This window comes from Haliotis asinina, chromosome 15 (assembly GCF_037392515.1).
Source record: "Haliotis asinina isolate JCU_RB_2024 chromosome 15, JCU_Hal_asi_v2, whole genome shotgun sequence".
Classification (NCBI taxonomy): domain Eukaryota; kingdom Metazoa; phylum Mollusca; class Gastropoda; order Lepetellida; family Haliotidae; genus Haliotis; species Haliotis asinina.
The window spans coordinates 49,836,152-49,850,032 of NC_090294.1; the positions used below are offsets into that span (position 1 = coordinate 49,836,152).

Sequence of the window (13,881 nt, forward strand, 5' to 3'; positions counted from 1 at the left end):
TGTTTGCAGTGAAAACGTACCGATAAATTTCACTTTAAGGAAAAAATATATCGAATAAAGAGAAATTAAGATTGCGAATCCTCTTAATATTACCTTGCCCAATTGAACTCACTCTTTTGGGATAATTCGTTTCAAGAGTGTGCGAGCAAGCGCGCTTGGGGAGTTGGTGGTATCCTCTTCGCATTCCGAATTCACACAACGGAAGTAGAAACAGGTGCCATTAAAGACACGTGTGCAGGAAACAGGCGAAGGTGACGAATATTGATGTACAGGTCAATCATGACCAAATCGTTATTCCGGGTCAGGTGTCAGGTTAGGAAAGGAACAAGTGGATACGAATGATGAGAGGCAAGTTTGAATCTTGCGACTACAAAAGTGATATTTTTGTACTTCACATCGTTATCCGCAACCAATGCTTGACAACAACGATCATGCTTTATACTGAAGGCGGCTCTCAGTCAGTCATGGTTGTTACTTTTATCTAATCCCAGCTGCGTAGATCGACGCTCATGACATCAGTCTTCCGATTGTTTGGTGCTGACACAATTATTTACAGACCGCGGTAATACAGCTGGACTAGCGTGGACGAGTGTAGTGTGAAATTAATCACTGACCACCTATACAAAAAAAAATGACGCATCAGTACAGTGAAATCTATACTAAGAATTATAATCCAGATACGAGTTTCATGTCCTACTTGAAATGTTCCGATTTGATGTTTTACCCACACCTTTCTCTCAATCTCTGAACTTTATTTTTTCCCGTTTCGATAGGTGCCACATGAAATGAAAAAGAAAAATCACATGAAGCAAATAAATTTTCAAGAGGTTCCTCTCCCAGTTTAATGCGGCTCCCTTTCAGGGTAAAATTGTCATTTCTTCCCTTCAAAATACTTTCGAAATAAACCCACGTGGAGAATCGAACCACGGTCTCAGGCGAGATGAGCGAACGTTTTAACAAGATCATCCCACCACCCATCACTGTTTGAAAGTTCACGGAAACAACCAAAGGTAATTTCATTCAGCAAATCAAAGCCAATCGTCGAAATACTCAACTGAATATCCCCACAGGTCCGACATTGCTCGTGATGGTGAAGTCAAGTGGTTAAATCATTCACGGCTCACGCCGAAGGTCCGGGATAGTTTTCCCACATATGTATAATGTGTGAAACTCACTTCAGTCCTCCACCGTGAAATTGCAAAACGCAATGTAAAATATACCTAGATACATTTGCCAGTTCCATGTTGGTGATACACGGTTGGAACATGCACGCCAACATCCCAATTATAGCCCCAATTAGTAAGAAAAGACATAATGTGATCCAATCGCCTCTGACTCTGACCTTCACCATTTTACGTGGATAAAGACTGAGATCTCCACCCACAGTGCATGGCAAGTGGTGACCAACGGATGAAACCTTCTGCAAACTTGTTTATCAACATGTATTAGATTTGGCGTCCAGAGCTGGGGGATGAGAGAGGAGAAAGGGGGAAAAGAGATTGTTCAAACTGACAGCAATATAATGCTCTCTTGACTCGTGATCTGTCATTGCCCCAGCTACCAAAGACAGAGGCAATCTGTGCTCCCTCATTGATGCCGACCCGCCACAAGTAAGTGTAGCACTACACGCCAAACCAGGCAGAGCTGGTGGCACGTTGTTTTCCTGCAGATCACCCCAGTGAGTGAGTTTAGTTTTACGCTACACTCAGCAATATTCCAGCTATATGGCGGCGGTGTGTAAATAATCCAGTCTGGACCAGACAATCCACTGATCAACAGCATGAGCATCGGAATGGGGAACCGATGACATGTGTCAACCAAGTCAGCAAGCCTGACCACCTGATCCCGTTAGTCGCCTCTTACAAACATAGTCACCTTATATTCCTGTGACCCCAGAAACACGTGATGTCCACCTCTATGCCCAGACTGTCAATCCAAACCTGAACTCAGTCGTCCAGAAAACCCAACTGTCTTCATCATTACCACTAAACGTGCATCCTTATCTTAACTAGAAAATCACTATGAACACATTTTTCTCTTGTTGTAACCCTCCTGTGCACGAATAAAGAACATACGTGGAAACGTTCGCACAAGTTAAGATTTCCTTACACAAAGGTAAGTGGGGTAAACAGTCTGGTTCTGTGTGAAAGAGCTGATTGCGATTTACACACACACACTAACAGAGACGTCGAGGATTCGAGATAGTGTTTGAATGAAACGTGGGTGAACTTCAGCCATACTGCAAGCACACACTGGACAGACATCTCCACTACAGAACCATTGTTACAAGAAAAGGGATAGATTCCACTCGTTTATTGGATACAATCCCTAAACGCTGACATCCTTAACGGTTACTTTAGCCTCGTAAAACTCACACGGAAAGTCAAAGCAAAATGGCGTTCAAGGTACCTTTACATTAGAGACAAACGTTGTGAATTTCTTTCTAGAGCTGGTCAAATGTTTAGACATTTTGCGTTGAAACAAATGTTCGATCTTTAACCGATTTTGAGGAGTGAGTATGGTCTAACGCCGCCGTCAGCGGAGACACCAGAAAACGGGTTCCGCGCATTGTGTCCAGTTGGGGAATCGAACCCGGACCATAGCCGTGACGAGCCAACGCTTAAACCTCTGGGCTACCCCACCGCCCCGAACCGATTGGAGTTAGGGGAAAGAAATGATACGACGAATTACATTCCAACACACTATATATACAATCAACTAGGTTTCCTGGACAGCACGTAATAGCAAGCCGTGACATGTTATCCATGGGCTATCTGAGCTGATGTTACTAAACCATTCTCTGCGGGAGCGACAGACATTAAGATGTATCGTTAATTTGATCCGATCAGGAATGTAACCATAGACTTTAATTAAAGTCTACGTTATCAAAGTATCCACGAAAAGCAGGCAATTCTTCCACATGCCAGTAAACTCTCCTGCTCAATTTCGGCGACATTGAGAAATGACTCACTGCAATTATTTCCAAACTCTAAATGACCAGTTCAACGCTTATTACCTAGCCTCCCCTCTCCGGCGAGGGGAATACAACCTTATGAGGGACTGATAAAACCTCGTATTTCCCGAGACACGATGTGATAACTTACAATGGCAATCCCATCGCCGACCCAACATCGCAGTGTATAATTCTTATGGACATATAGACTTGCAACACTAGTGTTCAGCTGGCGTTCTCCGTTGCCGACAGCAGGCCTAGGATGTTCATGGCGGTGAACCATTTCGTCGATAAATTCATCATGTATGGGAAATAATAGTTTGCGTCTGAAATAGTATACACTGAAATTGTTAACGTGCCATATCTCAAACCCTATTCAATCTGTCGCATCTTCACTACCAAAGCAATTGAAAGACAATGGCAATTGAATGACAGTGACAGTCATGAAACGGCTATTGTGGCCACGCGTTGGTACCCACCCCCGAGATATTTTAACCATGGCTATTTTGAAAGATCAATCTTGAGATTCATTTGTAAGTGTGAATATCCCATCTTCCCTTGCACTGACAAATCAATCTACGCATAAGTATTGTCAATTTTAAGTTCACTTTAACACCGATGTATAAGAACTGGACTTGAAGGCGAGCTGCCCTTGCTCTATTTTCTAACTGCAGAGCATCGGACAGGGTAATTACAAGTAACATCTTGTGTTTTGACAAGACCCTGGCGTTCGAACCACTAACTTTTCTGTGAAGATGCTGTCCAGAACCAGCTTGTCCAGAACACCGGATCCCAGACCATAGCAGGGTTAACGTATCAGCAGATACTGTTTTATGTATATATGTTCCAGTATTATCACTGGATTAGTGCCAAAGAGCATCTGCAAGGTGGACATTAGGCGCTTTACAATTGCTCTACCAACTGACAATACTGTATAGAGATGTCCAAACAGTTCAACTTGCAACTGTACCGAGATGCAGGAGGTAATTTCTGCAATCAAGTGAACAGTTTTATGCCGCTTTTGTACTGTTCCAGCAGCATGACAGAGGGGACACCAGAAACAGACTTCATACATTGTTCCCATATGGGGAATCGAACCTGGGTCGTCCGTGTGAAGAATGTCTTCATAAAAACTTAATGACCTCTACAAATAGGTTTTCGCCATCACATGTATGCTTCCAAGGTCTCTCGAAATTGTCCTTTTCATTTCTGACGGGTCAGATGCTGAACGCTGCACCTGAAACCTTGGTGGCAATTGCAATACCTAACATTTCTGCCGATTTCGTTCAGAACTAGGACAATAACCAACTGCCATTTTTGTGTTGGTTTAACGATGGTAAATAAACAAGGAACACTTTATCTGAAACCCAAACTTTATTTCAACAATCACACTTCACTATGGCTGCTGTAAGAAGGTATTCTACCTCCCCTGGGGGACTTGACTGTGCATGGTTTCTCCGTGTCCAGATGTGCAAAGCTGTTTGTGTTGTTCTGAGAATGGCAAGAGCATATACATCCCTCATCGCAACATCTGAAATCTGGCTGGCCATTCCAAGTGCAACCGCAAGGCCTCCTGGCCAATACATTGACCTTCGGTGCCAACTTGAACCATCTCGAAATATTCCGCCTTTCGCACGCGCATATAACTCCTACGAGTGCTGTAAGAACAGTCAATGCCATCATCATCACTACTGGCGTCCAAATGTACACCCTGGCTACCCAAGCATGAACGGACGCCTGTCTCCACAGAAGCTGATCATGTTTCCGGTTGTCGATTATTCCTTCGGAATGTAAACCAGAACAAGCCGGAATGAATCTCATCTGGAAATACAGAATAAGAGTGTATAAACACCTGTTCAGAAAGCTTAATCAAGACAGTAACAGTATCAGTTCTCGCTATGAATTCGAATCAGGAAACTGAACTGGGTACAATCAAGGGTAACCAATACTCGAGATTTTTCTCCTTATTTGTGGCCAACTTGTGATATTTGGCGATTCCATGTCAACTGTCAAAACGTAGGCCCATTTCCGCGAATACGTGAAAGGGTTGCTCAGTCTGTATCAGTCAGACTAACGTCCGTCTTAAAGACTTGCGTGCATTCAAGATTCAGGAGTGCGATCGTATCTCAACTGCAGACAGACCTCAAGTGTGTCCCTCACTGGATTGTCGCGTCCACACTGCATTGTTACAAACACAATGGAGTCAGTTTTTTTACTCTAACTACACTGGATAAACGAGAGTCACGTGCGGCGTTCATAGTAAGTGCCGTAACAGCAATCTTTTGTTTTCTTGATTGATTTCCACACACGGGTCCCTGCCTTATTAATAATCGTGCAAAGGATAAACAACGAGCATTATTTTACGCCGCTTTTTGAAATATTCATGGAATATCACGAGGGAATCCAGATACAGGCTTCACACATTGTACTCATGTGGGGAATAGAATTCGAACTTCCGCATTACGAGCGAATGCTTTAACTCGGGGGCTACCCCACCGCCCCAGACAGGAAGACCCTAACCTACCGGATGTGGATTTCCGTCTTCTTCCATTGGCTACAGCGCAAGAGTCCTGGTAAATGGTAGGGAATGATTTAGTAAGATCCAGCACCTCTAATGTTGACAATGCTTCTGTTACATTATTCAGGACGCAAAGGCAGCAAATGTAGTCAGGTTCACAGCAGTGAAATTTTATGTTTTAATTTCTTACCACAAAAGGTTGCTCAAAATATGACAATTACTTGTTGCAATCTATTATCTGAACTGTCGGAAGTCAGATTATCGCATTAAATAAAATGAATGAATTTGATCTGCCTGCGTGATTTCTGGCACACCAAACGTTGACATGAGGTCATAGGTACCACGAAACATGACAGTATTTTCAAAGACAAAGTAAATCGAACTTAATATTTGTATCTAGGCGAGGCATATGGAGGGAGGAAAGAAAAAGGGCTTCACACATTGTGCCCATGTGGGAAATCGAACCCGGGACTTCGGCGTGACGAGCGAACGCTTTATCCACTAGGCTACCCCACCGCCCAAGGCTAAGAAGACCTGATATATAAGAACAAATGAAAATGCATGTCAATCTTAGCTCTGTTCATTAATTCAAGACAACGCACACATTCGTTACTGTCTCGGGAGACCAGACAGACATGGTTATCACTAGGTCACATGTCATGGTTAAGACAAGGGACGACGACCTATGAAGATCAGCGTTAGACTGTCTTGCGTAACCCACGTTTCCGGTAAGAGACGACCGAAGGTCAGGTGGTCAGGTTTTCTGGCATGTCCTCGTATCCCAACCAATGTGGATGCTGTTTATGACTGGATCAGACTATATGTTACAGACCTACGCCAAAAGGGGTGGAATATTGCCCAGTGCGGCGTTAAACAACCAACCAATACCTCACACGTCAGGCACAACATTCAGAAAACTCCAGCCGTTCCAGTCAATACAAAATGTGGGCTTCCAGGTTATATTTTCACGTTATCTGTTTCCAAAATCACTTACACATGCCGCCAGTCAGTTTTGTAAGAATTTGGAAGCGACAACCAGCAAAAGGCAGATCGATCACGAAAACTTTCCTTCCGTGTTTTGAATCTATACAATTCTCCCCAAATCAGCTACCCCTGATCTGATTATCCCAACCAACCATGCACTTACCCCGACCTGATCAAGGGTAACCTAGCTCCTGTGTTTATCCCGATAGCGTCGCAGGATACAGGTCGCAGACCGCGTTCGTTGGGAGCAGTACCTGCAATGTCGTGAGAAACATGAATGATCAAGTAGGTTCGAATTAACGGTTACAATGAGCTGAAAACAAGGACACGGGGGTGAAGCGCTGTCCACACGAAATACTGAGTTGCCCTGAAAGCAACTCCATTTCTTCGATGTACACTGAAATAAGAGCACGTGACACCAGAGTAAAGGTAATTTCTCCTCTCTGCTAACTACCTACTAAGAAATCATGTACATACCTGGATGTTTAACTTTTTTACAATCTATATATGCTTTAGTTTGATATGTTGTGGTTTCAGGAAATGAATTTTGAAGTCTAACGAGTCGTATATATCCTTCAATACCAGTCGTTTGTTATCAAACCCGCCCCAAACAGAAAAGAACAGACTGGGTTCCACCCTATTGAGCTACTTAGTACAACAACCCGTCCATTTCTTTTAGAACAAATCATTCAACTGGATATATAAATATTAATCAGTATCAGAGGGGGGACAACTCGCCTTGAGCCGCACCTTGCGTCCTACCGCCAGCCGTTGACCATGCATGTCTCGCCCCAAGACGTCAACCAGCAGCAGGCGAATGTAGGCCTTTGTACGCAACAACGCAAACTGCCTGACCTACGTAATCTTTAACATGAAATATGAAATTTCCTTTCTGTACCTTCGACTGATTTGGGATTAAAGAATGGCATTCCGTAAGAAGTCAAGTCTGCAAATATCATAAAACTGGAGTTAGTAGTCATTAAATTAATGGGACAATACGAAAACTATAATATGAAATGCACATGTACCTAAAGTCCAAGTGTTTGTTGTTCAATGCCGCACTCGGCAGTATTCCAGCTATCTGGCGGCGGTCTGTAAATAATTGAGTTTGGACCAGACAATCCAGCGAACAGCATAAGCATCGCTCAACGCAATTGGGAACCGATGACATGTGTCAGCGAGACTGAAAACACGAGCCTATTAGTTGCTTCTTACAAGAATGAGGGTTACTGAACAAGCATTTAATCCTGATCGTCAATGCTGCCCAGTTATTCTGACGCCCATAATACAACTTAATGAATATTGCATTGGGCAACTAACGTTCCAGCTATTGGCTGCGACCTAATAACCGTCACATGGCGTTACGCCTGATTCATGTACGTGCACACTGGTGGGAAATCTGACCAATGTGACCATTGTGCCACGTCTGATTAGCACTATTCACTTTCCCGATTCACTTCTCATGTTTTCAAAAAGAAAATTGACCTATCACCGGTAACTACCTAGCTCCGATCTTCAGCTGTTTGGTGAGCTGCTTATTCTTTGGGTCGAACGTGCACGTGACGGTGTACTCCTCTTGACTATGGTGTACGGCAGTACCCGGAGGTCCGTAAGACACGTACACCTTCAAGACGTACACACGGGCACCTTTCCGTTTCCAAGAAAAGAGTAAAATGTTAACATGCAACATTAGACATACAATACCACAACTCCACAAAAGTATATTAATACTGGCCAATACCTGATATAACATTAGTTGGCTGTGGAAACAAATCAGTGCCCTGTATTAAAGTAAGCGAGTGTATTGACATAGAATCGATTCAGGGATGCCAAATACATTCATGTCCTTACATATAGTTAACCACATGGTTGGTTAGGCTAAATAAAACAAATGTTTCTCGGGCATAGGCGCGTCACTTATTGTGCGCGTAACTATTTTTTACTGCCATTTTTTAAAAATAATTCTGACTTTGCCGCGTCCCGATCATATATTTGTCCACTGTAAGAATGAGTGTAGGAAAGTGTGACTGAATCTACAACTCATTATGAAGTGCTAAACTTTACAAGCTGTATTTCTGAGAGAAAAAGGAAACACGTCCTCCTCCGTCGCCACTTTTCTACCAGAGCTTTTTTAAAGTCCTACCGCCCTCGTCACTTTTGACAAAAAATGTACCCGAGAAACATTTATGCAGCCTTAGTATTCATGAGCTTACTTTCATGAATCAAGAGGTGAGGCAAGAAAAGAGCTAGTTATTTATGTTTTGCGCCACTCTAGCACTATTGCAGCAATATCGTGGAGGGGGACTAAAAATGTCCTTCACACGTTGTGTCCATATAGGGAATCGATTCGGGTCCTAGTGTGACGAGCAAACGCCTGAACCACTAGACCCCTGTAAGTAATCACGGCGTTTTAAATAGGTGATGTTTACACATATTGAAACTTCCTTTCTTGATATCATAAACTGAGTTTTTCATGTCTGTGAAACTGTTTCTCAAGGTCTCCCAGTACCTGGAACATGCAGGGATGAGCGCCGTGACCAGGGTATCCGACTGTCAGCTTGTAGTTAACTCCGTCAGTCGAGGTGAAGTTCTCGCGAGACTTGGCACATGCTGCATTGGCCGCTAAGTCTAAATCTGTTACTATGGCGATTTCGGCACCTTTGACATTTTCCTTTCCGCAGTTGGAAGTCACTGGGCAAAAGACATTTCAAACTCACAAAAGACATGAACATTGCACTAACACGAAGCTCATTTTACACTGAACGTTGGCTGTAAGCTCCAAGAGCCAAAGCAATGTCGGGCATGGTGGGTGGAGAAACGGAATGTTCTGCACTCGGCGATAAATACTGAAACTGTTTTTGGCCTGACGATCAAGCACATTGACCACTAGTCAACCCCCCAAAACACAGCCGGTCAGAAGAAAAAAAAGAGGACAATTAAACGCCACTGAGAACAATTACTATAAATACACCTATAACTATTTTTTGGTCCATTGCAGAAAATACTCTTGTCAGTGGATTGTTAAGGAAACGTCTGGAGGAAAAGCAAATATCACTGGTTACAAGTTCAGCTCAAATGCTCATACACTGTTCATACCATTTTATCAGTATCAAATTGGTAGTATTAAATTCATGTCTTTTAACGACTGTCGCATACGAGTAATTTTTCACAGGTAAAATGGTTTCTTAGCCGAGTTAAGTGGGTTAGTTATCAATGTGTCCATATATTAATATTTTTAAGTGGAATATTCATTAATTGAAATAGTGTAAAACTGACTGATTGGGTTTAATGTGCCCATATCTGGAACCCAGACATTAGCTTGACGAGTACGTGTGCATGTTCAACTCCGCACTTCCAGTTCGTTGGGCTGAATACTTACATCTCAAAATGTAGCCGGGGGGTATAGCAGCCCAGACACTCTGCAAAAACGAAGATATAGTCGGCTACAGCTAAACATTTCCATACAGACGGGCGTTTGAGGCGACAACGCTTGTTTTAAGTGTAACATGACTGGACAGAACAGTTACGTAGCAGAAAAAAAACAATGTGCCAAACGCATTTCACGTCCCACACACGTGCTACATGGTGTTTTGGCGTTAGTTGTACATTCCAATGTGCTGTATTTTCCCAGTCCGGGAGTTCAGAATTGAATAGTTGTATCAAAGCAATTTAGTTACCTGAAATTATTGTTCTCATAAAAGTGGACTCAACCTACAAGTATTAAATCCGTAAATTACGTTTAATCAGTGACCATATAATATATTATCTGGTCTCTGGTTTTGTGAGCTACATTAAATGTAAACCTTGTTTCAGTAGTTTTTTTCAAGCCGAGTAATGATTCTTCCCGTCGGCGCCATGACGCTAATGTGAGTCAGTCACAATACAGCGGCCGATATCCATTTGCCGTCTATCACGTCACGCTTTGACACAGGTGACCCCTCCAAAACGGGAATTTCCTACGGAGTCTAATGACGCACTGATCTGTTTATAAAACGCCCTGCGGTATTTTCCATCGATCCACACTATGAAACAAAACCAGTCATCAGCGAACTACTGGGACAAACACTGAAAACAGACTTATCCCATTTAAAACACCTGTCTATCTTGAAAACATTCGTACATTTATTGAAGTTACGTACATAATGTTTCAAACTTAAAGGTCACATGCAACATAAAACACAACTTTGCAGATTATGGTACCTTTCGGTGTGCACTTACCGAAACAAATCATAAAAAATGCCAATTCAACCTATAAAGTTGAAAAAAACGCGATGAAAAAAAAGCCCGCGAAATCGGAGTTCAAACGTTTCACTAAATTCCCCCAGCGCTGGGGGGAAAACTGGTTTCAACAGCTGCGTTACGCTGCGTCCATAACGCATGCGCAGTGAATAGGTTCGCGGAGCTTGAAACAATATGCATGCCCAGCGTCTGAGGTCGTGAGCAGTAGTCTAGTCTTGGTTGTGTACACAAACAAGTAAATAATCTACTTGTTACGTAAAAAATTGTTGATTGTAGTAAGCAGTCTCTGTCACAGAGAAAGCTCAGTGTCTGGTTTATTCACACCTGCCTGTCTGCTAAAGACAACATGCAATACACAGCTTCAATCACTGACTACGTGCAATTTGAACTTAACACCTATCAGACTATACGACATAAAGAAAATATGTTGATTTATGACTCGTGCACCCGAGTCCCGTGTCTGCCACATTATGTAATTAGGCACGTGTGATACACATGACATGTTTTTATGTCTGTGGGTTGCAAACATACTACATTCATTTTTTTTCGGATGACTGGATCTGACGGAAATTGGTGCAAACTCTTGTCACTTTCAAGTCATGCTTTGTACTTGGACGAATGACAGATTCCAGCCACCCAGTAGTTTACCATCTTTACTGACATGATTTTTGATTGGATCGAGTGCAAATTCAGAGAACAGATATTTTCCAAACTCAACATCTCTATATACATTCTTCATGGATAACGACTTCTTTTAGTGTATATGATTTTATTTGACAACAGTATATGAATCCATATTGAAACGACGCATCAAGTACGCAAAAAGAAGTTGTTATCCATACAGAATCTTACTTTCTTGTGACTGGCTATACTTCTAAAATGCCCATCAAACAGATCATCTTTCTGTACACACAATGAACCCTCGGCATATCAGCAAATGAAACAGCCAATCGGAAGCCGTCGTTTCTCTTGAGTGCATATCCACCCGCTATGACTGGGTTCGGTCTCCCGAGGGCTTCGTTTCGTGTGAAGTAAGCCCAAGTACAAAATATTGCACTTTTGAATCGCGATTGTACGCTTATAATTGTGTTTATTTGTTTTTTTAAAAGCCGCAATGTATGTTATATGTCATGAATAAGTGATAAATGTGTTTTAATTATGTTTGATTTTTGGGTTGCATGTGACCTTTAACTTTATGCCTAAAAAAGTATGTAGGTATCTACAGTTCAAGATCGACTGAAAAGCCAATTCATTTTGGGAAATGGGTTTCTCACTAAACTTGATAAAGTAGAAATTAAAAACGTATTTTTTTGCCTGTCCTATAACTTCCCATTCAAACAATTATGTTTATGACAATTATCAATCTAAATATTTTGAGGCTAAATGTGATCATCCTACCTCAGAATTTGTCTTCAGAAACGACGGCGATCTAGATGCGTTGCTATCATTTGCTTGGATGGTTAAATGCATGTTACTGTATCCCATTGGAATTGCTCATGTCAATCACTGGTCCAAGCAATTTCATTCTTGATCATATTTACATATCTGCTCGCGCGTGTTTGCGTGCGTGTGGGTTCAAGTGAAGCAACAGTATGCTGTAGTTTCGTGATGACGTAATTGTTTTTCACTTGAAATGTAAAGATCTGAGCGAATATATGTTTACGCCGTTTTTAGAAACATTCCAGCAATATCACGACGGGGGACACCAGGAATTGGCTTCCCACATTTTATTCATGTAGGGATTCGAACCCGGTTCTGACGAGCCAAAGTTTTAACCACTTGGCTACCCGACTGTCTCGAAGTTATTTTAATAAAATCTCTGAATACTTTTATCTCGATATTTCCCGTTCACATACACCTCGTGGTGGTCTTAATGACGTCATTACTGTGAGGCCAGAAAGTCATTACCTGTTTATCACCAAATTAGTTTTGTCTGGAACCCCTGTTGTATCACGTCATAGAGAATGAAATACCAAAATTATAGACTTGGCGATCACCAACAGAACTGGAACTAGCGACATGACTGAAAAACATCAAACGGATCCATGAATACACTTCCATTTCATGTCCTGCCCACGACGATCGAGTGGTCAGGTTCACCATCTTGGATAACGCATGACATCGTATTCCACCTACAGTGGTTATAGGACAATCACTGGATGGTCTAATCAAGAGTAGATAATCTACAGATGGAAGTCGGTGAAGCTACAGTAGTGTTACGTTAACAAACTAATCCTGCAAGATAGCTTGTTCTAGCTGAGGATGTCATACCAATACCAAAAGAAAGTGCCTTGCAAAGTGGGATTATATGTAGGCCGTTGGTCTGTTGCACATTTAATTTATCATGAAATAAAATAAAGGAGCCCGAAAGAATGAATTTTCAGCAGCCTTCGAGGAAAAGGAGTTACGGGCACTCCAAAACCAAAGGTAGGATGGTCTGGGATTCGTCATTCGGGTTGTCAACATATTTAATATAATACATGTCGCTATATGCCACTATCACAGCTAACTGTTAACATGTTACATGCATATAAAACATGTAATTATTATAAGTTTGACGTCTCACCTGCAAGCTAGAATCCCCAACCGAAGGGGCTGAAGCCGGTCACTTGTGTCGGGAACATCCAAGTTTCAGACCAAGTCATAGTGACTGGTCTGTGTTCGTGTGACACACTTCTTCAGTCACTCCACCAAAACGTTGTGTGCAGGCCTAGATACGGCAACCCTATATCATCAGTCACGATATAGAAAGCTGACCGCATATGCGGGCGATATTTGCACGTGAATGATGTAAACTTTGCGTTACACGTGCACCAGTAGTCGTGTTAGATCGGACTGTCGTCAAATGAATTTTGGTGTTCATACTTAGACTGGCTCAGTGAATCCAAATTCATAAGTTTGTATGAGAATAAGTATCACAATTTTTTAATGCGATCAGATATTTCCAGAACAAGATATGATCCCTCGCACTATTTACCTCTTTTTAAATATAAAAACGAATAGTTACAGACTGAGTTTAGTTTCGAGCAGTATGCCAGCAATATCACGGCGGAGGACACCAGGACATCACACATGTTCCCCATGTGGGAAATCGAAGTTGGGTCTTAGGCGTGAAGAGCGAACGCTTTAACCACTAGGCTACCCCATCGCCATTTCAAATGGAACATGTGCAGGAAGTTCCAAACAG

At 42.2% G+C, this 13,881-nt stretch overlaps 1 long non-coding RNA gene across 3 annotated transcripts; it reads right to left on the reverse strand.

Moving 5' to 3' along the window:
• Nucleotides 1-4,308: 4,308 nt before the first annotated feature.
• LOC137265865 (uncharacterized) lies at nt 4,309-13,425 on the reverse strand. 3 transcript variants are annotated; one of them, XR_010954947.1, is made up of 8 exons: nt 13,261-13,398; nt 9,835-9,874; nt 8,965-9,146; nt 7,958-8,102; nt 7,194-7,319; nt 6,619-6,709; nt 5,478-5,523; nt 4,309-4,774 (listed from the first exon to the last, which is right to left on the reverse strand). It is a non-coding gene; the product is annotated as an uncharacterized lncRNA (long non-coding RNA). The 3 variants fall into 3 exon arrangements; XR_010954948.1 differs by having other exon boundaries at nt 7,194-7,401; nt 13,261-13,343; XR_010954946.1 differs by lacking the exon at nt 7,194-7,319 and having other exon boundaries at nt 13,261-13,425.
• Nucleotides 13,426-13,881: the final 456 nt, after the last annotated feature.